The following is a 26,725-nucleotide window of genomic DNA, read 5'->3' as shown; positions in this document are numbered from 1 at the left end:
ATGATAAGGCGCTATATCAAATGCAAGGATTATTATTATCATTTCAAACGCGCACTTTCCACTTCGTTTCTTTGTGCAGAGGTGCATCCCCACAGTACTGAAACATGACTGTTCCATTTTCCAGTGTAAAGCAAAACCCCATGGAGCCCGCTTAAAGTCTAATCTCCGTAAAGCCTTGCAGCAAATGTAATGAATGTTAAAACCGTAGACGTGCAATGTAACCATTTTATTTTCCAGTCTCCACTTGATTAACTGGATCTATTTTCCAAGTGCCACATCGCTCTGCCTATTACTCTCCTCGTATATTAATATTGAATTAGCCCGAGACCTGAAATTGGATTTATATCACTCATCAAAAAGTAAACACACTTATTTGAAAACGGTACTTGACTTGTGCCAGTGTCCCTGAAGGAACTGAATCCAGCTCCCCAAATCAAATCTGCGTGAATAATGCACCTATTGATAAAAAGTCCTGCCTTGTTCAGCTTACAGTACAGTCTCGCTACAAGTTTGGGTGACGGGTTAAATTTGGCGAGTGCATTTTTATATGTGTGTGTGTATATATATATATATATTATAAAAAAGTTTAGTTTGGTTTCATTCCATTCGTTTATTGCCTGTGTAATTTACTGCAAAAAAAAAAGTCAATTCAAAGCACCTTGTTTATATTCAACATCTGAATGCTGGGAGAGGCTCAGGTAGTTTTCCAACTGCAACGCATTGTGCAGTCGGGCTAACAAATGACTGGGAATGGCTTGGAGCGCAATTTTGAGCTGGTAACACTTTTTCGTCTGTTGTTTCTCGTTTGCTTCAATCACTTTATCCTTCCATAAGATGTTAACACTGTGAGCTCTTTTGAAAAATATTCCTTCAGAAATAAGCATTACACTGATTTAACACGCAAATAATAACCCTCCCAATGTCAAAACGTCTCACAGCGCTTCTCACTGGGGATCGCCGTAAAGTGCAGCGACTGTGTGCTTGTTGGTGAACAAGGAAGGCTGTTTAGCCTTGAAGTGAAGGGTAATTTTATCGGTGGTGGGGGGGGGGGGGGGTGGGCAGTGGATCGAATTGGATTGTTGGTCAGGATATTGGAAGAAACTAGAAACTCCCCTCTCTTTTCCAAAAGGGTCTTGGGTCTCAACTTGGACACTCTAGCACTCACCCCAGCACTGCACTGGAGTGTTTGTTGAGCTCAGAGTAACTAGTTGAACTGCTGACCACATTATAATCCTTGCATTTGACACAGCGCCTTATCACGTCTTCGAGACGTCTCAAAGCGCTTCACAGGATACACTGTAAAGTGAACTGACTGTATATTCTGCGGGCGAAACGTGGCGGCCAGTGGCACACAGCAGCCTGGATTGTGTAGAGTTTCCTAAGAGCAAATTTCCTTCCAGTAAGAGTTGGTCCCTACTCTTGGTGGCTGCCCCTGGCTGCCTTCTCATTGTGTTACAACAGCAACATGCCCGTGTCGAATTCACAAACCCTTTTGCCACCAAAGCTCGGACCTCCAACCAATTACCTTTAAAAAGACTGTTTCGCGCCTCCCAAGTAATGGACAGCTATGAGCAACAGCATGCACAGAGCAGAGGGGGAAAATGGGAAGGAGCAAAGATCATGGGAGCGAGATTAATATTATGCAGAACATTCGTTTCTGCGTGAGGCAAAATTGCAAGATAAATAATGAGGAGAAACTGCAAAAAATCAGTCACGGTTTCTTCCCATGAACTCAACTCAGGCAAGATCAGGTTAGCTTTTTTGGTTCGGATCAATGATCCGTTGTAATTTCCAATAGAAGCTGTGATGGTATAATGATTTCACTGAACCTTTTTGCTCCTGCAAACCTATGTTTATGAGTTTGACCACAAGGTTCAATGTGGTGCGTTGTGTTCACATTATATCGGTTGACTGGGTTGCTGCGCTGTGTTTAAATGCTGTCCTTTCACCTTCCAGAAATGTGCATTTGACTCCAGCCCAGACAGACAGGATTAAAGGTCTCTCTCCCTTTCTCTCTCTCTCTCTCTCTCTCTGAGGCTGCTGTCGTTTTCTAAGTGAAACATGTTTTTTTGCTGGTTCCGAGCCTGTTCCCAGTGGACACGAGCATTCGCGCAAATTAGCACATTTAGTACTGCTACTTAAAATAATTTCGATACATTTCATTTCGCAGCCTGGAGCCAGGGGGCCAACGGACTGTAAAGCGTACTGAAAAATGACTCTCGAGACTGCCCTTTGCTCAGATCGTACCACTAAAAACTCGCTCCATTCCCTCCACAACTGCAAAAATCGTCTGCCGTGCAAATACACAGTCACGACACTGCACGGTAATTACCGCGAAGCTCCTTGAGACTTTTGAATAATACTTGAACGCAAGTATTATTTGGCATGATTATTACATGGTGGAGCAACAGAGGAGAAGAGCAGATTGTGAACTCCGGTCAATGTTCGCTCAGTGTTGCTTGAATCGGTTCGGTGTCCTGGCCTCAGCCACCCTTCCTGGTAACCTGTTCTGCTCGTTGATCACTGTGGGTGTAAGGAGAATGATCTCCTGGGGTGTGTCCTGCCCTTAGCCTCCCTGTGCTTGTGTCCTCTGACTCTATTGCTCTAGATTTATTTCAGCATCTTGCACCCCTGCAATTGAAGTCTTCAAGACTAAGGTGGATAGATTTTTTGTAAGGTAAGGGAATCAAGGGATATGGAGCAAAGGTGGGTAAATGGAACTGAGGTACAGATCAGCCATGATCTAATAGAATGGCTGAATGGCCTCCTCCTGTTCCTATGTTGCTCTCTATAAAAGGCCCCTCTGAGATGTCTCCTCTGAGTATCTGCAAAATTATATTATTCCTTTAGATGAACACGCTCCTTCAGCCCATTTGATCTCGTCCTTCCAGAATACCCATTCTACCATCCTCCCATTCCAGCATCAACGACCCATATTAAGGTAATCTGTTATTACCCTCTGGGCAAAGAAATACTTCCTGGTGTCTGTCCTGAAACGACCTCTGTCACACCAGTTATCAAAGGGATGTCAACAGCTGTGAGGAGGTTTAGACTGCGTTCTTTCATTGTGGTTTTATTCAGATGCTTTGAGTGACATTAGAAGCTGTTGCTTTGTAGTTCCGCTGAACAAATTCATTCCTGGAATTTCTCGACCATGTTCTTTGATGCCAGCTGACCCTTTTTGTTATGTTTTTCTTCTTCCGCGTCCTACAAAGGGTTATAATTTACAAGGCAGGCTGCTTCCATGTTGGAATATTATTAGATTCAACACTTCAGCTAAAGATTCAACATAAAATAAATTAATAATAATCATTCTTGCATTTGATTGAATGCTTTATCACGTCGTTTCGTTCAGACGTCTCAAAGCGAGTCACAGAATGCATTGTAAAGTGTGGCGACCGTGTATTTTGCAAGCGAGACAGGATTTATTTATAAAAAAAGGTTATCGTATTAGAATGGAAACTAAGCTTATGTGAGTTGTAGTTATAAAGTTGAGTTGATTTTTAAGAATACTCCCTTAAACAGTTAAAGGCTCTGTTGGTGACATTACATTACATTACATGACGTTACATGTGAGCCACTGCACACACCATGCCAGACAGCGTAATTCCGAAGTGCACGTGTAGGTTATGTACCTATGTGGGACTCTCAGTCTGGTTTGGGTTCATGGCAATGGGTTTCCGTGTGGGTCAGACACCCGGCTGACAGGGGAAAAAAAACCCAAACAACTTCCAGCTATGGATTCCTTTGCTGGATTTTTCTGGACTTAAGGAAGCAATTTGAACTGTATAGTGCTTTGTGATCCTTTGGGGTTGGGGTTGGGATTGGGGGGGGCTGGGGTGTGGGGGAAGGAAGGGGGAGAGATGCTTATGCAATGTTGAACCAGTTTGTCAATGTGTCAAATGGGACTTTTGATATATATGTGTAACAAACACACGCACAAGAAAGAAGTAATTTACAACATGTGATGTTGCTTCCAAATGTTCTCACTCTGTCTTACATCTGGTTGTCTTTACAATAAGTGCTTCTTGGGGAAATTGAAAGAATATCAAATCCCGTTTGCTGCAGTGTTATGAGTGAGACGTTTTAGCAGCTGCTGTGAGCTTTACTTTAGCTGCAATCGGTTGCTAATAGGATGAATTGCACTGTAAACGGATCAGAAAGTGGGTCCTATTATTGGTCAAATAACTCCCTTCTCTCCCACCCTCCCTCCCTCCCCGCACAGACACCACACACACATGGAAACACGCATACACAATGTGACAGCCCACAATGTGCAAATGCAACACCGATAATACACACACATATACTCACGCACACCAAATAAAACAAGTAAACTCAATAAATCACAGAGGCGAAACAAGCATAAGCCAGTGCCAACTCATTACAGCGCGAGAGTTTTTCTTTTCGCACGCGTGTGCCCATTAATTATGACAATTGATACGATTAGTTGGTCCCTGGGTATCCACTCCTCCCACACCCTTCTCAACAGCAGCTCCCAAAATGCAAGCAGTCGATGTGCTAATTATCATAAGGTCACTGAAATCCGTGCCCCCGTGTTAATTAACACATCACGACATTGCAGTTTGCGTCCCTCCCGCCCTCCCCACCGCCCCCCACCCCACGTTGCCAAAGCGAGGTGTGAACGAGAGCTGAGTGCAACCTGCTTCTCGCTATAATAATCAGAATATAATACTGATAACCCTTGCATTCGGCTCAGCGCCTTATCATGTCGCCGAGACGTCTCAAAGTGCTTCGCAGGCCACACTGTAAAACGGCGTGACTTGTGTGTGTGGTTTTTTTGGGTGGGGGGGGGGGGGGCGCGAACGGGGAAGCCAATTTGCACACCGTGTCTCGCAATGGTTGTTTACTCTCGTGTAAGGTGAAACAGCCTCGCATACACACAGCGTTCGGCAATCAGCCGCGCTTATCTCTGGACGTTTCCTGCCTGAAACTTTCGCCTCGGCACTTAAAGATTTTGCTGCGTTTGAGAAATAAACATTTCGAAGCTTTAAAGACAGCCGTGCTCTTGTTGTGCTAATTAATTGCAATAAATCGATCGTCGGTGGCAGGTGGCAGCAATATAAAAAGCACTCAGCAGCTAAACATTAACAGGGAATCTGTCGCAATGCGAGCTTTCTCATGATTGACGAGATTATTTATTTAACTGTGTTGTCGCACATTCTGATGTTTGGCTTTTTGACGCAACTTGGGACGGGTTACGAGTTAACGTCACCGTAAAGAGCCATTCGTACCTTATAACACTTGCCATCTGTATCAGAACCGGGGCGATCATCCGATGCGGAGAAAGCCTGTCACAGCCAAGCTTGTAAATCGTTGGTATCAATTGCCAACACCTGTATGTGTATATAGCCATATAATTGGGTAAGCATTTTATGGGCCAGTGGATTCAAGATTAGAGACGTTTTCAATGACACTCGGGAAACAAAAACTGCAGGTGGCATTTTATGACACGGGGATATCAAATGGGTGCTCTTAAACAAGCCGTCTCCCTCCGCCAGGCTTGTTCACGTCAAGCGGTTCAGAGAAGACCCGCAAACCTGCGTTGCCCCTCGCCGACCTGCCCAGGATGTTCTGCGGACTGAACGAAGTGAACAAGATGGGCTGTTCCAGTCGTTCGGTTGCCCGGCTCGCGGGGGGGTCAGAAGGGTTCAACGGGCCTCAAGACAAAAACGGAATTGAACTTGGCTCCCTCCACCCCCTCCTTTCCTTCTCTTCCTGGCACACACGCAATCAGACTGTTTAAGCCTTTGGAAATATTGATACTGGCCGGTGCCTTGAATTGCTCTGTTGATAAGGATGTTTTGTGTGAAGGTGTGCAGCAATCAGGACGCTGTGTAAATAAGGAAATCTCCCCGATTCCGGACGATGTTAAATTGTACCTCGTTCCTGAGGCTTGAGGGCAGCTCGTGCGTAGACCCCTGTGCTGAGCTTGATCGGTTTCCAAGCCATTAATGTCAAAGTTATTGCTTATTAATTAAAAGCTAGATGCTAGTAATGCAGGGACTGACCGGGGAATTGTAAGGTTTTAATACTTGCTGTGTCAATTGCAATAACTTCACCACTCACTGAGGCGTTCTGAATTCCCAGACCATCACATGTCGATTCAGAACCAAAACAGCACACTCTAAATGGTCACTTGAGGATTCAAAATTTCCTGTGTTTTTTTTTAACAAGAACCACACACAATATGCTAATAGATCAGACAGCAATTGAAGGGTTAGGGTTAGAAGCAAGTGCTGTTCCCCTGCAAAAAAAGAACACGTCAATTGACTACGGCTTACCGCCACGAGACCGGGAGAAACTCCCTTCCCGTTTCGATCTTTAATGGGATTCAGCACCGCGTTCAAAGTTGTCACCCCGAGGCCTCAGTTGTCCGTCTACCCCTACACCCCACCACCCCCCGCTCTCCCTCCTTCAGAAACACCTTGTTATTGACACCCGATCTGCAACAGCCTAAGAGCTTCAGTGGTGAGTGACACCTCGCTGCGTTTAAATCATTCCGATGCCACTCAAGAACATGCTGAATGCCGCCTTGTGCTGCCTTTCGGAGATCAAATCCTCCAGGTTATCAGATTTCGCTGCCAATTTCACGTCAATTTCGTTCCGAATCACCCGACCAGCGCTCTGCCCGGCATCCCGGGAGCATTTATTCCATTCTTATTTCGGGGGGTGGGGGGGGGGTGGGTTCCAGTGGACGCCAGGAAAATAAACCAGACGTCAGCTTTGACTCTAGTTGTGAGCTGTCACTGTACTCGTCGTGATTTCCCCTCGTCCTTTCAAAATTCTCTAAAATAAACACCCCAAAGCTTTCTAAGCAAACGTCAGGCACTTCGCAAGGGAATGATAGCCCAGAGCAATCAATGGGCAAAAGTGCTTTTTTTTTTGAAAGAGGTTGTTACTTGGAAGCAGGTTTATGCTACACGTAAAAAAAAAGATGTTTTTCTTTTAAAATATGAAAGGGGGGACTGGGGGAGGGGGGAAAGGGACCTGAGTTGTCAAATATTAGGGAAATGCTGGGGGTTTTTCCCCCCCCTTCTCTTCCCCGGTTCAGCATCAAGCTCCACCACTGTTAAACGCTCCGAGACCTACCCTCATGAAGGGCGCTGTATAAATGCAAGTTATTTTAGGCAGGGTGCTCTCTCTACCAACACGATTCTCTCTCTCTCTCTCTCTCCCTCGCTCTGTTTCAATACCTTTACCTGTCGACAGGCCCGCCCCACCCTTTTGGAACTGTAACATATCTGTTCATACTCGTTGCCTCAAACCGGGTTGGGACTTTTGTTTTAAAAAAAAAGAGAAGAAAAAAACACAACTCCACAGAAATAGCCTGCGCAGCTCGGAATGGTTTGTTTTGAACGATGCTGCAGCAATTAATCATCTTGTGGGGGTAGTGTCAACAGCTTTGGAAGAATGCGTTTGCTCAAAGCTGCATATTCTCGAAGGTCTTGCAAAATGATATAAAGATGTAACTTTTATTTGCGACGTCAGCCTCAACTCCAAAGAGTAGGAACCCCAGGATGCAAGGATTTTTTTTTTCCGTTCCAGGAAAAGCCTCTGAATATTTTTTCCTTGCATTCATTTGAAGCTCGTCACACGACCAGATGAACGTGATGCGAGCCGGTCCTATCTTTCCCACTCTGTGTCGGTGCCAACTTGGCTCAGTCGGTAGAGCTCTCAACTCTGGGTTAGAAGGTTCAATCCCTGCAGTTTCTATCGGAGTTTTGCCTGGCGTCCTGGCTTTGAGATGTTCTGACGTTATATTGTCCTTTTTATTATTATGGAGTGTAATCTTTACAGCGCAGCTCTCTCTCTCTTCCCCTCTCTCGCTCTGCCCTTCACCCTTCTCGTAAGACATCGCCACACATTGGTTGTCTCAAAGTAACAACAACAACAACAACTTGCATTGACAGTGTCCCGGACGGTGCTTGTCAGGTTGCAGTGACAATGGCTGCCTGCTAAATGAGTTCTGATTTAAATGATGGTTGGATGCTGAGTATTGAAGGGTTCAAGAAGTTGGAAGCTTCATCTGAACGCTCGAGCTTTCTTTGAACACACACACAGTCCCGCTCTGCCCCTGGGGAGCAGAACACAGAACGATGCCCCCATATGTTCCTCATTCTGTGTCATTTCCTGGTGTACCTGCCAACAGATACGAGGACTGATCTGCAGTCGAGGAGAGATTAACACTCAGTTGCCCGGGTCAAGTACCAGCGGGGCTTTATTGTTTTATAAGCTTTGTCTGATGCAATTGAGAAATTATACTGGCATCGGCCCATTAAGGAGGGCAACCCATATAAAACAGTCCCGTTGCTAAGCGACAGGCCGTAATCTTCAATACAAAGGTTAACAGCGAACGCAGAATGAGCTTGTTCGCTGACCTTCCAGAAGGTTCAGTTCATGGTTTTATTGAATACAAGATGTAATCTCGTGTCCGTATCGCAGGAATATCGCTGCTGTTATTGCTGTGATAGCTTGCAAGTGATCGATACTACTTTGCGTTGGCGTATCACTAATTCATGACGGCGCAGTGCAAAGAAAGTTTTTTCCACAACTTTTCGTCCGATACAGTCGACGGCACGTTTCATCGTGCTCACAGTCGACAAGTGGAAAGGGCGTTGCGAGTCACTGACAAACCTCGCAGCAGCTTTGTTGCAGCAGAAGCGAAAACTCAGGCCAAATCACGCATTCTAACATGCCGTTATTATTGTACGTTTTTCCCGCAAAATATACACTCAAGTCCCTTAACAGTATATCCTGTGAAGCGCTTTGAGACGTCTCGATGACACGATAAGGGGCTATATCAAATGCAAGGATTATTATTATTATTAATCCCCGGATTTGATAACGCGCTTTCACATCAGAGGAACTGCTTGACGCACATCACAGGGTTTCATTGTCAAGTGTGGAGATCGGGTATTTTTCATAAGGGCCAATGCGGCAGGCAGTTTGCGCACAGCCAAAAAAAAACACCCCACAAACAAATCTGGGGAGATTGTTGGCCAGGACACCGGGAGCCAGAAACTCGCTTCTCTTCTCGACGAGCGCCAGTGGTCTTTAACGTCCACCTGAACAGGAACCTTCGGGGTCCTGGGTTTAACTTCTCATCTGAAAGGCGGGTACATTTTTTCCGCTCCCCTCTCTCCTTTTCCTTTCCCCAATTTCCTCCACCAACCACCACCCCTTGCCCCCACACCCCCACCCCCCAATTTAGAACAGACCAAACTTTCCACGGGGAGCTATTTTACAAGATGTGAGGTTTGCCAAGCCCAGATGTATAGAATTTTTACTTCTTGAAAAATACACTTTCCAGAAACTCTAACTCCATAAATCTTGCGGGTACGTGCACTTACCCATTTGTGTAAACCTCGCAAATAAAACAAAAATCACCAGGTCCCGGCTTCCTGTGTGGTATTTTATTGTGCTTCACCCAATAGCGCGGTTGCCAGTTGCTCTACCATAAAGTGAGAGGGTTCTCTCTCCGCATCGGATTTCAGAATTATTTTGATCGTTTGTGATTTTTTTCTTTCTCTTCTCCCCCTCCTCCACACCTCACACCCCCTGTTGGCTTAAACAGCGGGGGCGTGGTCGGAGTGGAGGGGTGGAGGGGGAGGAAGGTGACAAAAAAAACATAGTTGAAAAGAGAGGGCCTGTAAGGTGCACCTTAAAGTTCGGGAGTGAGGGGGTGAGGCAGAGGGACTCTGGGTTGGAGTTCCAGAGGCGGGAGGAGGGACAGAATATCTGAAAGCACCGTTACCCTTTAGCATTAACACCAAGTTGACCTTTTAAGTGACGCAAAATGTTGTACTCTCTCTGTAACAAGGTTGACGAGCTCGTGGCCGACCCTTGGCTCAGCCCCATCCCCAAACGGGCCAACGGAACTTCTTCACCCGAGTTGCATTCCGAGATAGAAAAAAAAACGCAGCAGGAGGTGGCTGGAAGAGAAGGCTAGCATTCACGTGCCTTGACCTAATGCGTGCAAACACGAGGTGTTTGGGAACAGAACATTTAGATCCTAAAAGTTAATTATGGTACAATTTTCGTGAAAATTCAATAGGGATTAAAGCGTCTGGTGTGTTTGTTCTGAAATCTACTGTACTCCGCATTTAACTTCACGAGCTGTGAACACGATGAACACACGACACTTGCAGGCAGCCAAGTGGTCTATCCCTGTAGGACACACATTCCTGGAACCTGGACTGAGCTTTTTCGCTCTGCTCCTGAATGATTCAATGGTCTTTGGCAGGGACCGAAGTTTGAGCAAAGTTGCCTTGGCATCAGTTGATTTACACTGAGCTACCCCCGCAGTGTGAGAATGGTCCGAGTTCTTTACCCAGAGAGCCGTCAAGCATGTTCCTGAAGGGGTTAATCTTGTCTCCAGTGCTTTGACAAATCACGATTCAGGCCTCTTTGTCACAGCGTTAAAAGCACCTGTTTAATAAGGGTTATACAGTAATTACCTGATCAGTCATCGCCTCGTGAAGGAATTCAAAGAATAAGGTGGATTTCTGATGACAGTTGAATTGACATGAGAGACAATCTCCCTCTTTGATCACTGGAGTGTGAATACCAATGCGGATTTGTTTTTTTCTCTCTCTCTCTCGCTCTCTCTCTCTCTCTCTCTCTCTCATTCTCTCTCGCTAACATTTTCCCACCAATTTTTATCCACTCTCTTCCACTCCTGAAGGCTTTCCGCAGCTTTTCCGCCATGTATTCCTCGACACTGCAGCTGACCAGTGGGGGCATTCATAACCCCTCTGTGTTTGCCTCCCTCTTTGCCTGTCTTCAGATCGCACTTGAAGACTCTCCTCTTCGACCGCCCCCACGGTCACCTTGCCTGTCTCTCAGCTCAGCATCCAGCTCTGCATTGTTAAGCACTCCGAGATGCTATCCCGGGTGAAAGACTCTATATAAATGCAGCTTCTTCTTGTGTGTTTGGTCAACCGGGTGAAAAATGTGACGATAAATAATTAAGCGCTCTGGGACCCTACCCCGTGCGAAGAGAGCTATATAAATGCAAGTTGTTGTTGTAGTAGTAGTTGTTGTCGTTGATACAAATACACCTTTGAGACTGATCAAAATCTGTCATGAACTAACTGGAGCACATTTCCAGTCGAACTTTCACCGTAGTCATTGGGTGCTGGTGGGTTGGGGCCTGGGGTGTGGGAGGCTAACAAGCTCTTTAGATTTCATTTGGAAGTGTGTAACTGCTGGTTAACGTAGCAGACAAACACGTCAATTCAGATGAGAAAATCGCTTTCTCCTCTTCCACTTCAACAGAGGCGAAGGCTTTGGCTTTCACTGTTCTGCCTTTGAAATTTGGAAACCAGTTTGGGATGAAGTTGGTCCAGACTCACGGTGTGTGAATGCGTTGTTGCGTTGCCAGCCACCCTCAATTTAGTATTTCTTTGGCATTTATTTATTTATTTATTTATTTATACATTGGAAATGAAAAACAAAATCCTTCACGTTTGGTCTCGAAGGTCCGGTAGAGAACAAAATGTTCTGTGCATCTTAATTTGGAAAAAACCGTCAAAGTATCACGTACGCAGTGAGAGGCGGAAGGCAAAGCTAACGAACGTGGTACGTGTTCCATTTAGAGAACGCAACGAACAACATCGGGTTCAGAAATGGGTAGAACTGAAAAGGAACTGATGGTTGTAATAGACTAGATTGGTGCATGAAGAAGCTCCATCACTGTAACACGACACAATCATTCAGCATCTCAGTGTTCTGATGTGAATAGATAATAATACATAATAATAATATTCCTTGCATTTGATATAACGCCTTATCGAACCTTCCAGATGTCTCAAGGCGCTTCACAGAATATACTGGAAAGTGAATTGACTGTATGTTTTGTGGGCGAAAATATAGATAGATCCTGCACTGTAGGAGTAAGGGTATTGAGGGGTATGGAGAAAATTGTTGGCTAGGACAAACCCTACATCGGGACTTTGAGTTGACATCGGCTCGACTGTCAATCGAGTGCCATGATGGGGGAATGCTGCATTGTCGGAGGCGCTGTCTTTCGGATGAGATGTAAACCGAGGTCCCTCTCTGTCCCAGTTTATTTGGAAGTTAAACGCACCATGGCTCTGCTTGAAAAGAGAAGGGAATTTCTTCCGTTGTTCCGGCCAACAATCCCCCAGATAAAATCACTCATTCACCTCATGGCTGTGTGCGGGATATTTCTACAGACACATTGCCGTCACCTGTAAAACACACAGTCACTGCAGTAGACAGTGTATCCTGTGAAGCGGTGTCAGCCATCTTCTCGACGTTAAAAGCACTGTATCAAATAGAAGGATTATTATTTGAATTTTTCCTCTCTCTCTACCTCCTCGCACAGTGAGGGTTAAAATATTAGCATCCGTTCACATTGGGCACTGAATGCCTTTGCAAAGGACTCCGGTAGATTTCAGTAATGTACCTTGTGGGTTTTTTCCCTGGATCTCCCTTTAACCATTACCAGATGTCTTTGGCTCAATTTGAAAGACAAGTCTACAGTATAAAGATTTGCAATGTGCATTAGCACATCTAGTGGCAGAAAGCTCTACAACAATGCCGCCTTCATTTCTATTATTGCACCGTCGGATCTGTCACGCTCAGCTTCTCGCTGCAGAAAATAGGACTTGATGTGCAACGTTAGATTTGACGTCCAGTGTAATGTGACAATCATTACGCTGTTTCCTCGCACTGTTATGCCGATGTGATAACAGACATGATTACGTTTTATTTCAGCGGTTTGACGTTTTAATAACATTTGCAAAATGTCACAAAATCATCACATTTTACCCTCAAACAATGCTCCGCTTTCTTCCACGTGTTTGTACGAGATTTCTGGCTGCTCAGCCTCTCACTCGCTCCCCCTCTCTCTACCCCTCTTCCTCCCTCTCCTAACGTAACCTGGGATCAGAAGCTTCAATGTGTGAACGGTGAGGTTTAATCCTTAAATTACTAAGGATAGCAAACGGCTTGTTCACACTTTGTAACTGAGCTACTTTGCATTAAATGTCACTGCACCATGAAATCTACAATATTAAATCCCGAACCCATGTGGGTTGGGTGCTGCTTTTTCAGCGAAGTAAAGCTGTCTTAGCTGCCATCAGCTAACAACACAGGGACAGGAGGAGGCCATTCAGCCCAACAAGCCTGTTCAACTTTTTTTTAATGTGGCAAATCTTCTCAATCCAATTTACCCGGAACTTCGCCATACCCACATTTATATCCTTGCTCCCTCTCCGTATCTCTGTGTCTGTCTCTTAGCCCAACCACCCCAGTTGGTTTCACAACATCTACAGCGTTCTGGGGAAGTGTGCTTCACCTTCAGGACAGGGGTTTGGATGGGAAGGAAAAAGTGGGATGAGAGCAGGAGAATATTTAGCAACCTTTGCAACGAGTCCTGTTCTAACATTCACGCTGCTGATAATCCCAAACAAAATCCTTCAGGAGAAAAATGTTATTTTAGGCCGTGGCATCATCGCCCTGTTGGTGTGGTTAACAGACTGTAAATCCCAGCAGTTACTTATGTTTATTCAGGAACATAAACAAAAATAAGCTGTTGTCAATCTGCCTTGTTAAACCAGACCGTGAAAGGTGATAGTGCTTTACTAATCGCCTTTCACTATTCATTAAAGGCATCTATCCCACCGCTAATCCTAACACACTGCTGACAGCAACGACCGCCTCAGCAAACAAGGCTGAGGTTGCTGTCACAGCTCAGCAGACACAAGACGGGCATCTATTTATCAAGCTGTCTGCAATCCCTGACAGGGTGAGCTTTGATTCACGCCGGGCTTAATTGAACTCTGCTGAACACCGCCTTCCCTATGCCAGCCAGCCAGCGCTGGGCACAGTTGCGGTGCACAATGCACGATGTGGTGGTAAATTGCTCTCAACTTACTTCAGGGAATAGCTCCCCATTGTCCTGGCCAACATTTCACCCCCCCCCCACTCAAAATCGGTCACTCACTTCATGGCCATTTGTGGGACATGGCTACTTGAAAATTGACCGCCTCGTTCGCTTACGTGACGTCCCATGAAGCGTCTTCCTGATGTAAAAGGGGCGATGACCAATGCAAGGGTTCTAATAAAATCCAGTGGCGTCTTGGAAATTAAATGTCAACAGGTGGTCTGCAGACAGCGGTGCGCACAAGGTTCCAGTTATCCCACTGTGGGACCTTTAACCCGTGCAGGATATGAGGCTGTACCCAGTACATTTGAGGTTTCCAGTTATTGAGCAAAGTGAAAGGATCACGTGGAAAAAGACCTCTTAACAGTGAAACTCAATGTGGGTCTAGAACTTGTGGTAAATCCACGCTTTAACTGGTGTTTGACAGTCACGTTATAAAATGTAATGATAGCTTTACACCAGTAAGTTGGCATCCTTCGGTGACTTGTTTGTTGCACAAGTAATAATTATCCTCGCACACGTTGTGTTAAATTAATAATAATGATGTTAATCAATAATACTTGACTTGATGTAGCGGAATCCAGGTCGGGAAGACATCTCAGAGCACTTCACACGGCTGCCTGGGTATCTGAGCTGAGCTGGGTTGGATTGGTGAGGTGGGGTAGGGTTGGGGGTGGGGTGGGGGGCGAAGAGGGCGAGCAAAAGAGGTCCGTCCTGAGCGGAGCGGAAGTGGGGGAGGGCGTTCGGAAATGGGGAAAATTGTGCTGGTGGGTCCCTATCAGATTTCCGTAAATAAATAAATCCCTGTTCACTGTTGAATTCACTTATCTCCTACGATTCGAAATAACCATGTATTGTTTGGTTAGATTACAGCCAAACATCCACAGGCACGCAGATCTTAACTGCCTAATCCAACTCGGATCAGCAGGAAAATACTTCCAAAGCGCATTAAACACATGCTTCTCCTCCCCGGTTCCTCCCCCCCCCTCTCCCAAACCCCTCGACATTCAGTGAAAGTGAGGAAATTATCAGAATCCCAATGCGCATGTAGTTTATAAATAGAATGCATCTGGAATCTGATAAACAAATGTACACATAATGCCTTTCTTGGGCTCTGCTCGTGGCTTGAATACAGTACTCTCTGCCTTTGGCCTTTGATGCACAAACCCACAACTGCCTCTTGTGTTGGAAACTTTTCGCTGGGACATTGTCAAGTTTGGGGAAAACAGTCATAAAAGGATGATATTAAGCCTTGCCTTTTTTGGGATAATGCCTTTCACGTCTCAATGCGCTTTGTTGGAGTTGCTGCGAAGTGTAGTGACTGTGTTTTGTAGAGAGAGCGAGCAGCACACCGGGGGGAAGGAGTTTGTGAGTCTGCTGGCATTGCCTTGATGAGATTGTATTGCACAACATGGACCTTCTACTGCCTGGTTACGGTTCTCTGCTGTCAGGGCTCCTTCTGCAACTGCAAAGGCATCACCTTTTGGGTTCTATTCATTGTGTGAGTCTGCGTAACCTTTCCCTTTCCCTTTCTTTCTCTCTGTCCCTCTTGGCTCTTTGACTGAGGTGGAAAATAGCCCGGACTTTGTCAGGCAATGTCCAATTCGTAGCAAAGGCCAGTCGGTCTTGGCAGTGAAGAAGTCACTTCCCTCCCTCCCCGGTAGTAATAATAACAATAATATCGTAATAGTAATAATCCTTGCATTTGATACAGCGCCTTATCACGTCGTTGAGATGTCTCAAAGCGCATCAAAGACTACACTCTAAAGTGAATTGACCGTGTATTTTGTGGGAGAAACGTGGCAGCCAATTCCGCAAACAGTCGTGGATTGAGTGACCAGATTATCATTTTGATTTTTTGGTGATTTTTAAAAAAAAAAAATATTATTTATTAGCTCACCCGCAAGCCCCCTCCCCCAGCAGGTGGTCGAAGTGATCATACCAGTGCCAGCGCCAGACGTCTTGTGCTCCTGCAGCTTTGCCTGTGCCAAAGAGCTGCACAGATCACCTCGGCATTCAGTCAAGACGTGCACAGAACATTTAGTACTTGGCCTCGACTCAGGACCCCACTTTACACTGACGTCTCTAGTCTTCTTGTTTTCACTCCAAATTATTTTTTTTACATGTATGTTATATATTCATGAGAGAAAAAAAATGAAAATCCAGTCATTCCTTTCGTTACATCACTCGCTCCTTTTTCTGGGTGTGTTAGTGTTTTCCCCCAGCGTTCCTCCCATCTCTTCCTCACTGGGGACCTGCGGCAACTCTGAAAAAAAAACACCACAGCTTGGGTTTACCCAAGTGTTTCTCACCTGAGCCACGATGTCTCGAAGCCCTACATTTACAGTTTCTCCACTTTACAGTGTATCCTGTGAAGCGGTTTGAAATGTCCTCCTGACGTGAAAGATGCTGCGCTGTGAAAATTCCCACTCATCAAAATTTCCAAATTCAGTAACCCCCCACTCTAGGATCAGCCCCCCCCCCACCCCCACCCAGGTGTAATGACTGAGTATAACCTATAATCGTCGCTCCCTCCCCTCCTTGCTTCTCTGACCGTTGTGTCACAGATGCTACTCTCTTTCTAAAATAAATCACCTTTTCCCCCCTTACGCCCACCCCCCTCCCTCCCACCCCCGTTGCAGAAGTGCACTAACATTAGCCCGGTACAAACAAATAAACAGCAGTGTGTAGTGCAAATTGTTTCAGCGTTGATTTGTAGGCCACGCATTTGACTCTCTACTACTCCAAACATTATTCTTGAAATTAGGTTCGGAGCAGGAGAATAAACAAACTGAAAGGTTATCTGCCCATCTAACCATCAGTCTAGTCACCTTGTGCCCATCAGTCTCGCAGCTTTCCTCATCGCTGGTCCCCATGTCGAGATTTGTTTGGAGTACACCAGTTCTTTTTACTACAACAAATCAAACGTCAGAATGTTAGACAGGTTTCAGAAAGCCGGGAGTTGACGCGAGGGCAGTTGAATTGATTTTCAGTGTGTTTTAAGTGCTTTCTGTGTTTATTTGACTTCAGGTTGTCTATTTGTCCTGCATTTGCCTAATGGAGTTTTTAAACATAAGTGGAAATTTTATGGCAATATGAGCATTCAGTTACTGAAGGATTTGTGTGACAGCGAGCCAGAGATTAACACAAATATTCGCCCATTCTCTACTGTCATGATTGCTCTCTCCAGCAAATTGATTTTCATTTTTGCAACTTGCCGGAGGGTTGCAAAACGCTTTATTTGCATTTAATTATCTTCTCTTTTGCCTTGACATTTGTAACAGCGGGCCTTAAATTGTGACATTTCTTAACTGGATTCTTTAGCAAGAAGAATTCTCCTTGGAATTTCTGTTGCTCCGTCTCGAAGCTCTTCACAGTTCTTACAGTCAAGTGTAGTGATTATTTTATTGGTGAACCCAGGAGCCAAGTTGGCAAAGCAATGAAAAGCCATTAAGTGAACGATTGATTTTATCTGGGGTCAGGGGGGTGGGGTGCGGTTTGGGGGTGGGATGGGGGGGTTTGCAGAATTGTTGGTTAGGACACCCTTTTCTATTCGAACAGTGTAATGGGATCTTTAACCTCCACTTGAACAGGCACAGACGGGAGCTCATCCGGATGAAGGCACCTCCGACAATGCAGAATTTCCCAAACACTACATGCGTCAGCCTCGATCGTGACTCAAAGTCCGAGTGTGGTGCTTGAATCCACAACCTTCTGACCCAGAGGCGCTGATTGCTACCGACTAAGCCAGCCCGACGATGTGTAATGCGTTGGTAGATAAATACCCCACTGCAAGGGATTCTTTGTTAGGTTGTTAGGTAATTGCTCTGGGATCCTAGTTTGTTGTTGTACTTTCAACTAAATGTTTGCAGGGTGGGCTTACGTGAGCTTCACAAGTGTCTCGCTGTCTGCGTTGGCTGGGCGGTTAGCATGTGCTGCAAATGCCCCCGTTCCTGTTTGTGATTTTTGCGACCGTCAAATTACCAGCGAAGGAAAATGTTTTCCTCCTTGTATCCAGGGTCAGCCTTAAGGACTTCCAGGTCAGGCATCGCATGGGTTAGACGGAGTTCAGAGCTCCTATCAGATTGTCCTACAGTGTCCTTTTGCCTCAACCAGAGGAGAGCCCCTTCCCCCCACCATCACCCCCCCACCCCGCCCACCCCACCCCGTTTCACTCACAAAATACACACTTTGCAGTGTATTCTCCAAAGCATTTTGAGACAGCTCAACGACGTGATAATAAGGCGCTATATCAAATGCAATAATATTATTATTACGCACTTGATTTGCGCAGGTACAATGGGAGATGATCCATTCTCGCAATTCGCTGATTTCGCCTCGTTCTTTCGGCAGCTTCAAAGCAAATTGAATCTTTTGCACTGCGGAACGAGACTCTTTCAAATGGTATTTGTTTTCGAGCTAAAATGGCCTCAGATAACACTGAAGCAGAAGATGGGAGGCAGGAGGAACTTGGAGCAGCACAAGCGCTGCTGCTCTCTGGGTTCCCCTGAGGGGGCAGCTGTCGGGGTGAAAATGCGAGCAACTTGTGCTCGAGCCGTGAAATAGTTTGCAGCCGACACAAGTGCTGGCAACAAGTAAATGGGTCTTAATAGACTGAGCAAAGGCACGCCGAGGTTCTCTTCGTTTTGCACCACGGAGGCGTTCGATGCCCTTGACCTTTGGGTGAACGTTCGTTCGGCCCCTGGAATGGCAGTCAGATTACTGGAGAAAAATGTGCATCAGCTGCTCGGCAAAGCCGGCCCGAGTCAATTGGTTGGAGGGATCCCTACATTTGCTGCGATTCCAGACCCGTCACTGACTCATGGCTTGTGTTCCTCTCGGAGCTCGTTAAAGCCCTGGTTTTATAGTTTAAAGTTGCTGGGATTAATCCCACCCATCTGCCCGGCCGATCAGTGAAAGGGACCAGTGTTTGTAGCCCTTTCGGGTCAACAGGTTGTGCTCTCGAGCTGACAGTTCAGGCACGGTGCGCGCTATAAATCACTCCTTGCTGCTATAACGCAGCCAAGTTCCTCAAGTCAGAAGAACTAGCCTCGCAGTTCCATCCTGCCATCCGAGCGTCCCATCACTCGCAATTCTTGTTATGAACCACCTGGAAGATGGCCGAATGCAGGGTCAAAGAGCGGACCTTGAAGGAAGCGAGGGAGGGACACCGGGACGGAAGTTCCAGGGACTGTCACCGAACGCTGCAGCCCATATTTGCGCACAGCGACGTCCCACAAACAGCCGTGAAGCGAACGGACGTTTTCTTTTAACCTGGGGAATTGCTAGCCCTCCTCTTCGAATAGTGCTGCGGGATCTTTAACGTCCACCCGAACAGGCGCAGAGGGAACCTCGGTTCAACAGAAGGACGGCACTGACTCCACCAACACAGTGCTCCCCCACAGTCTATTTTGGAGCTTCTCAGTTTATACAGTTCTCTTACATTCCTCCTCATTCCGCCCCCCCTAACCCCCCCCCCCCCACTTCCTCTGCCACATATTTGCCGTGTTTCACTACGGCTGATACCCTGACGGCTTCTCAGTAGGTTCTGAATTTGAGATTGTTTTTCAAGAGGGAAAATCGGGGCAGCAAGCACAGGCCCGATATAAAGAGAGGGCACACAGAACTTCTCTCTTAACTTCCCCCAGCGCTAAGGTTTCACTCCAGGAGAATACGAGCAGACCGCAGTTTATTTCTTTACAGTAAAGAATTGAAAGGACGCGATCCCAGGCCGCCTCTGTGTCCATCCATCTCCATAACATGCCTCGCTGGAAGTAGCACCAAGTACAATGTTGGTATTGATTTTGGCAGCTCCGGTCGATTCCTGACACAGTCCAAATAAACCAAGGAGCGTTTAAAACCGGTGTAAAATAACTGTGCAGCAATAATGAGAGCATCACCGTCACTCACTGTTGCGGCGCTCGCAAGAGGTTAGCTCAACGAGACGGGCAAACCGAGACAAACCTAGCTGGGCGGCATAACAGAGAGTGGACCAGAGCAGACGGAGTCCGCTGTGCACTGGCGGTGCTCCAAACCATTTATTGATTATTAATAACAATAATTAATAACAACGCTTACATTTGATCCAGCCCCGCTCTCAATGCGCTCCGCAGGACACGCTGTAAAATCCAGCGTCTGTGCATGCTGCGAGGGAACGTGGCAGCCAGTTTGAGCGCTGCATTGGAGCGTCAGATTGGACTGAGAGCGCAAAGCTCCTGACTGACACACCACCACAACAACAACAACTTGCATTTACATAGCGCCCTTTACGCAGGGTAGCTTCCCGGACATCTTACCTTCTGACTCCGAGGCGAGCGTACTACCAGCTGTACTAGACAGACAGTTAATGCTGCGCTGACATTGCTGAGAGTATTGAGCGTGGACTCATAACGTAATGGTTAGCGATCCACAACTGGTTGTGGGGACGCTACTGTGCGCAATTGGCTGCCGCCTTTCGCCCGTAAAATATACAGTCAATTCACTTTACATTACATTCAGTGAAACGTGATGAAATGCAAGGATTGTTATTATTATAACAAGATTAAAGTCACCACTCAGAAACTAAGACATGGAAAGGTCCGCTCTCTATCGAATGTTTGCAGGTCACCTCTGACTAGCCAACAGGAGCCATTGAGTTAACAGCTCAATGTTACAACCTGGCTCTGACCCATAGCTCCATGACACATGGAGAACTTGGGTGGCTTTTTTTCTCGTGGCCTTTTGGTCTTCTAAAGTTACCCTCCAACTAAACTTTATTTAGAAAGTTTGTCGTCATTTCTTTGGGAGCGCCATAAGTCTTTCCACATTCTTGCTGTCATTTGGACAGACATTACAATAATAATCTGACATCTGTGTTTTTCCTTTGTGTCAAATAGTACATGAAAACTCCAGCTGTGCCAAACCATTTCAAACACTCTAGGGCAATAGAAAACAAAAGGATGTGGGAATGCTTGGGGTCAATTTCCTTCAGCCGCAATGCTTAGCAGCTTTAAGGAAGTGGATTCGTAATTGGAAAATCCCATTACAATTGCAGAGAAATTAATTGCCTCTTCATATTTGTGACGGCTGAGCTTGCCTTGAAGTGCAGTTTTCGGTGCAAACGAGGTTATTGTTCAATGCGAGTTAACCAAAAAAAACATTTGCCTTCGCTTTACAACGTCTGGACTTTTCCCCCTCTTCCCCCATCCACTATAATAATGATAATAATCCTTGCATTTGATGTAGAGCCTCATCATGTCATTGTAACTTCTCAAAGCGCTTCACATACCGTGGAGCGAATCGACTGCCTATTTTTTGTGGGCGAACCGCGGCAGCCAATTGCGCACAGCAGTGTCCCACAAACAGTCGTGGATTGAGTGACCAAATTATCATTATTGTATTTTTTTTTCTACTGCGTTATTAGTTTTCTCAATTTTCTCTCCCATGCTATTTTGAGTGATTATTGTTTTTTGAACGCACCCGGGCTGCTGTTCCGCCAGCGTTTCAGGCAAACGCTGGGATATCGAGACTCGCGACTTCCGAGGAGAAAAAGAACATCCGGAACGGGTCTACCAGAAAAGATAGGCCGGGAGTGACCCGCGTCTGGTTACTTGCGGGAATCGCTCCAGGCGAATCCGGATCGCGAGTCACAGCTCCGCTGTTGCTCTCGCTCTGTGCGCAATCGGCTGCCGCGTTTCGCTACCCTGTGTGAGGGACGCTATATAAATACAAGTTGTTGTTGTTGTTGTTGTTGCTCTTTGTTTCTCATTTTCTCTTCACTTTGCCGGGTCCCAACCGATTATTATCAGCAATCCTTGCAATTGTCGGGAAGATGTCTTACCTCGCTTCACAGGATTCACCATAAAGCGTATTTTGTAGCATTTTGTAGATGAACGAGATATTAGATTTTAAGACAAAAATAGTATTGTGCAGTCGTCCCAACAGCCGTGATGGAGGCAAAATAGCGTCAACGTATTTAAGGGAAACTTGATGGAGCTGTGAGAGTAGCAGCTAATTTGTCCCACAAACAGCCATGAAATGAACGATCAACTCCTCACTTTCATATTTTGCTTTGACTTGTTGAATGTAGAAATTCCATTGACCCAGGACTGAAATGGCTGTCCAGAGAGGAATTGTTTCACTTATGTCTCTATTTAGACCTATATTGTCCGAGACCATTTCATAAGTAATAGTCGATGGGTCTACTACATATGAGCTATTTACTCTAAGAGGGGAAGTTTCTCTGAGCCCAAACTTTCGAGCAACACAAACAACATCACAAGCTACGGTGCATGGAACAGTAACTGCCGTTACAGCAGCCACTCAGTGATGGGACATGAGCGAGGTGATGTTACAGTAATACCAGGCATCTGGAGCATTGAAGAGGTGAATTTAGGTTGGACGTACTGGGCTTTGCTGAAAAATAACTGACCGAGCTCACTTCAACGTGAAAGAACAAGGATCCTTCAGTACAGTTAAAACCTTCTTAAATATCATCCATCCACAGGGGAAAAGCACAGGCTACTCTACAATATAGTGTGACAGCCATGGATAATTCTGCCTTATTGGAATTAGTGTTATATGTTTAAGTCAATGGAAAAAATAAGTTCTTTTTTTCCTGAATAGGAAAAGGAAGTCGGAATAACCCAAGCCTAAATGCTGTGTATTTTTAAAGGAAATTGCACACAAGAACGTCTTATTTTATATTCTGTGCAGAAATATAATGTACTTGACATATAGAAAGAAATATTATGAACAGTTAATTTTTCTGAAAGTAGCGGGTTGGGGTGGGGGTCGGGTGGTGGATGGGGGGCGGGGTGAGAGGGTTTGGTTTCAACATCACGCGGGAGGATGCTGCGTGATGTTTTTTGGGAACCCTGTCACTGTTTGAGAAAGAGAGGCTTTTGATTCAGCACATGCGATCTTGACCCCCCCCCACCCCCCAACCGGTCCCCTGTCAGAATGGGCAGGGGATCTGTGTGTGAGCAGCTCGCTCATTATATCAATTGGTTGGCTCCGGTGTTCTCCCACTTCCCCCTCAATCGCATCTCTTGGGTTTTCTGTGTCTGACACGCTGACGGCCACAAAGTTGGGCTGAAACTTTGCAAACTCTTACTTACTCACAGCTTCGAGGCCACAACCAGACAGACAGAGACAGAGACAGAGAGAGAGAGAGAGACAGAGACAGAGAGAGAAAGACAGAGAGAGAGAGAGCGAGCGTGGAAGAGTTTCAGGAATCAGACGAGGGAGAATGTCAAGCGGAATACAAATGAGGGAACGCAGACTCAGACTGGGTGTGGGAGGAAATGGGGAGGATGGAAAAAGCTTGAATCAATCCAGAGAGAAACTGAACTCAGATGCAGGTCCGATCGGCGCGAGACGAAGATCGTCGAAGGGAATCTGACTCCCACCGTATGGGAACGCAACTATTGTCCTGGGGATTGCTGCTCGAGGGTGAATGTGCCCAAAGATGCTCACTCACCATGTTGTTTAAGGAGATAATGGGTGTCTTCTGTGCCCAACACCAAGGCAATACTTTCTCCCACAAAATATACGGTCAATTCACTTTACAGTATATCCTGTGAAGCCCTTAACGACGTCTCGAAGACGTGATAAGGAGCTGTATCAAATGCAAGGATTATTATTATTATTGCTATTAATGTGAAGGTTACCAGGGCTGCTTTACTTACACTGTCACATGTCAGGCCAGCCTTAGATTACTCCCTGTGATTGCAATCTTCTCTGGTAGGCAATCTCGAGGCAGACGACCTCTGCCGACAAGAAATACCAGCCATCTTCCCGCTTGCAATGTGTGGTTATATCACTGAGCTAGCTACGGCTGTAGAAGGTGCAGAAAGCCTGCTCCGAACCCACAAAGACTTTTCATGGGTCGGTTCAAATGCCTCATATTTTAGACGCAGCCCCTTTTCAGGTCATTGGGACGTCTCACAGCTTCGACCGCAGAGTGTAATGACTGTGTGTTTGGCAGCAGCCGCTACGAACACAATCGCCCGTCCTCCCCTTTCCCCAAATGGCCACAAAGTGAATGACCAACAATTGGATCAGTGACGAGAGTCCCCAGGACTGTCAGTAGTGGGGGGCTTCATGTGTGGGTGGCACTCACTGCGCAGCGATCGATCGCTAACTGCTTCACATTATACGGGGCATGTAATTGCCCTCAGATGCTGCCCTGGTCCTTTCTCCTGATTCAGACAAGAGCATTCGATTGAGGCTTCCTCTGTGGAGCATTTGACAAAATGGATTTGCCAGATGCCTTCGTTAAATGGATTTGCTCCTATCCTCACCCAAGGTCGGCTGTCTCAGTCAGGTGTGGCCTCCTCGCTCGCTTTAATTTGCTTTGGTTATGGAGCCATAATTATTAGCATGCAGGCTCACCAGAAAGTATCGAGAATTGATGAGGGGGCTGAGCAGAAGATATTTATCTAAGGACATTCCTCTCTTTCTCTCTCTTTCTCTCTCTCTCCCTCCCTCCCTCCCTCCCTGGATGGCACTTCCAAACACGGTGCCTTGTTGTGACGAACGTTGAACAAAGCAAAGATCTGTCTGAGGATCGGGATATCTCTTCTGAGTCCTAGCTGACCCCTTTCCTTCCCTTCTGATGCGCCATGTCCCCTTGGATTCTGGACGCTTTGGAAATGCCTTAGCTGGGTCGAGTTAAACAATCTCCCGTGAGATCGGACTGTGTCCCTCAGCGGCCAGAAATTTTCACACTTTATCAGTGCCTAGAACCATCCAACCGCCATTGATTTCCCTTATCCTGCTTCTGCCTGACTTCTCTCCCAGGTTTTGTTGTAACTTACCGTCTAAAGTTCTATTCCTACGACACGAGCACCCAAGCAAAGTTCTTAGCTCCGTTAGCAAGGGTTGACTGTGGTATCTGCCATATTTTCTGTAATACCTTATGCCACCCAAAGTTGGCAGACACCAAACACCGTGTATCTGGTAACAGTCTGTTCCTAATTTTAAGTGGCCATTCTATCACCATTTACAAATGGCAATTAGGTTGTGTAAACTCAGATCGAGACTTCGTACCACGTTTGGCACTTTATTTACCCTTAGGAAAACACAGCAGCACCAGCCAGCCACAAGAGCAGTCACTATTTTGTAAAGTATTAGACTGACGTTGGCCAGAACAATCGCCCAATCATAATAGTTTGGAAATTCAGTGAGATTTATTGAAACCTCATACTTTGTATATTGGTTTCAGTTTTTCTGCTTGCTGTGTTTGTACAGACAATCATGTGCTTATATTGGATATAATAATGACCAGAAGTTTGACTTGGAGGGAATTTGCTTGTGTTGGCTCACTCTTTCTTGACTAACTACAGACGGGCTGTTGGAGTTAATTACACAAAATGGTGAGAACATTACTTGACTCTGCTGGTTGAACACCAGATGGTATCCATTGTATTATTTTGAGTTTTGAGTTGTGCTTTTGCTGCGGTGTTTCCCTGTCAGCTGAATAAGCTTTTAATCTTAAAAAGGGATTAACAGTAGATAATGCATTGTCGAAGCAAAATTGAGCGATCCATAAAAATACACGCGTCAGTAGGGTTTAAGGAATGTCAACGTTTTGGAGCGAGCCTATTCTATTAAAGAAAGGTTTTATTGCAGATGCTTGAATTATGGCCATAATAGAAAGGAACAGAAGAGTGTCGAAATATAACAGGGTGACAAGCGATAAATTATCTGTTTTTAATAGAATAATCCTTACGTTTGATATCATGTCTTTCATGTCAGGATGACATCTCAAAGGGTCTCAGAGGATACACTGCAAAGTGGAGTGACTGTGTATTTGGTAGGCAGTCAATTCGCTTTGTGCGGATCAACTCAACTGAGCCATTCTGCTATAAAAGCAGGAATAGCTAGGTGAGTTATTAAGATACTTTTCCCTTTCAATGAAAATCACTCATGCCTGGTTACCCATTCATGATACCCTGTCACATTCCAGATTACCTTCCAAAAGGCGTGTCTCTAACTGTTAATCTCACCCACAGAGTGATTTTCCAACACAAGTTCCCAGGGTTTAAGGTGAGCTCATCAAATACCGCATAGCTGTCATGCTAAGTCCTCTGCTCCTCCCAAAGAGTGGCTGTTTAATAGCCAGGAACATGCCCGAGCTTTTGCAGTGGTGTCAGCTCGAGCTATTGATGAACCAAAACCAGAAAACATTTCAATGGAAATACCTCTGGATGCCAGGAAAATCTTTCGGGATTTATGTGGTGGTGGCTTTACCTGGCTCGGCAGAAACCAGACTCGAAACTGCCTTTTCTACCAGTTAACAAAGGGGATTTTTCACTTTTATGTGGAGAAATGCAAACAACATCATTGCATTTATTCAGCTCCCTCCATCCAGGGTCAGGTCTCGGAGCGCTTGACACAGCATAGAAATAAAAATAATCCACGCGTTTGAAATTCCCTTCGGGATGATGTCTCAAAACACTTGCAGGATTGACTGTAAAGTGTAGTGACTGTGTATTTTGTAGACAATATATACAGTGTAGTCCGTGTCTAAAATGGTTGTAATGGCAGAATAATCGCACCACATCTATTTTCCAAAATGAGACTGATGACTCTTCCTTACCTGATTTAACCTGCTGCACATTGCTAGCGCAGCCCTGACCACACTTTGCTATGCTTGGAAATGTCCCCATACACAGCCAACCTCCAATTGACATCATTTGGGATGTTGGCAGAAACCTCTCATAGTTTGGATACCTTTGGATGAATAAATAATCTTGAGTTTGTCACGTGCACTTGCAGTTTAAAAGACGGCAATGCCATATCGTA

The sequence above is a fragment of the Callorhinchus milii genome, unplaced genomic scaffold (genome assembly GCF_018977255.1).
Source record: "Callorhinchus milii isolate IMCB2004 unplaced genomic scaffold, IMCB_Cmil_1.0 Scaffold20, whole genome shotgun sequence".
NCBI lineage: Eukaryota > Metazoa > Chordata > Chondrichthyes > Chimaeriformes > Callorhinchidae > Callorhinchus > Callorhinchus milii.
This window is presented reverse-complemented; position numbering follows the sequence as displayed.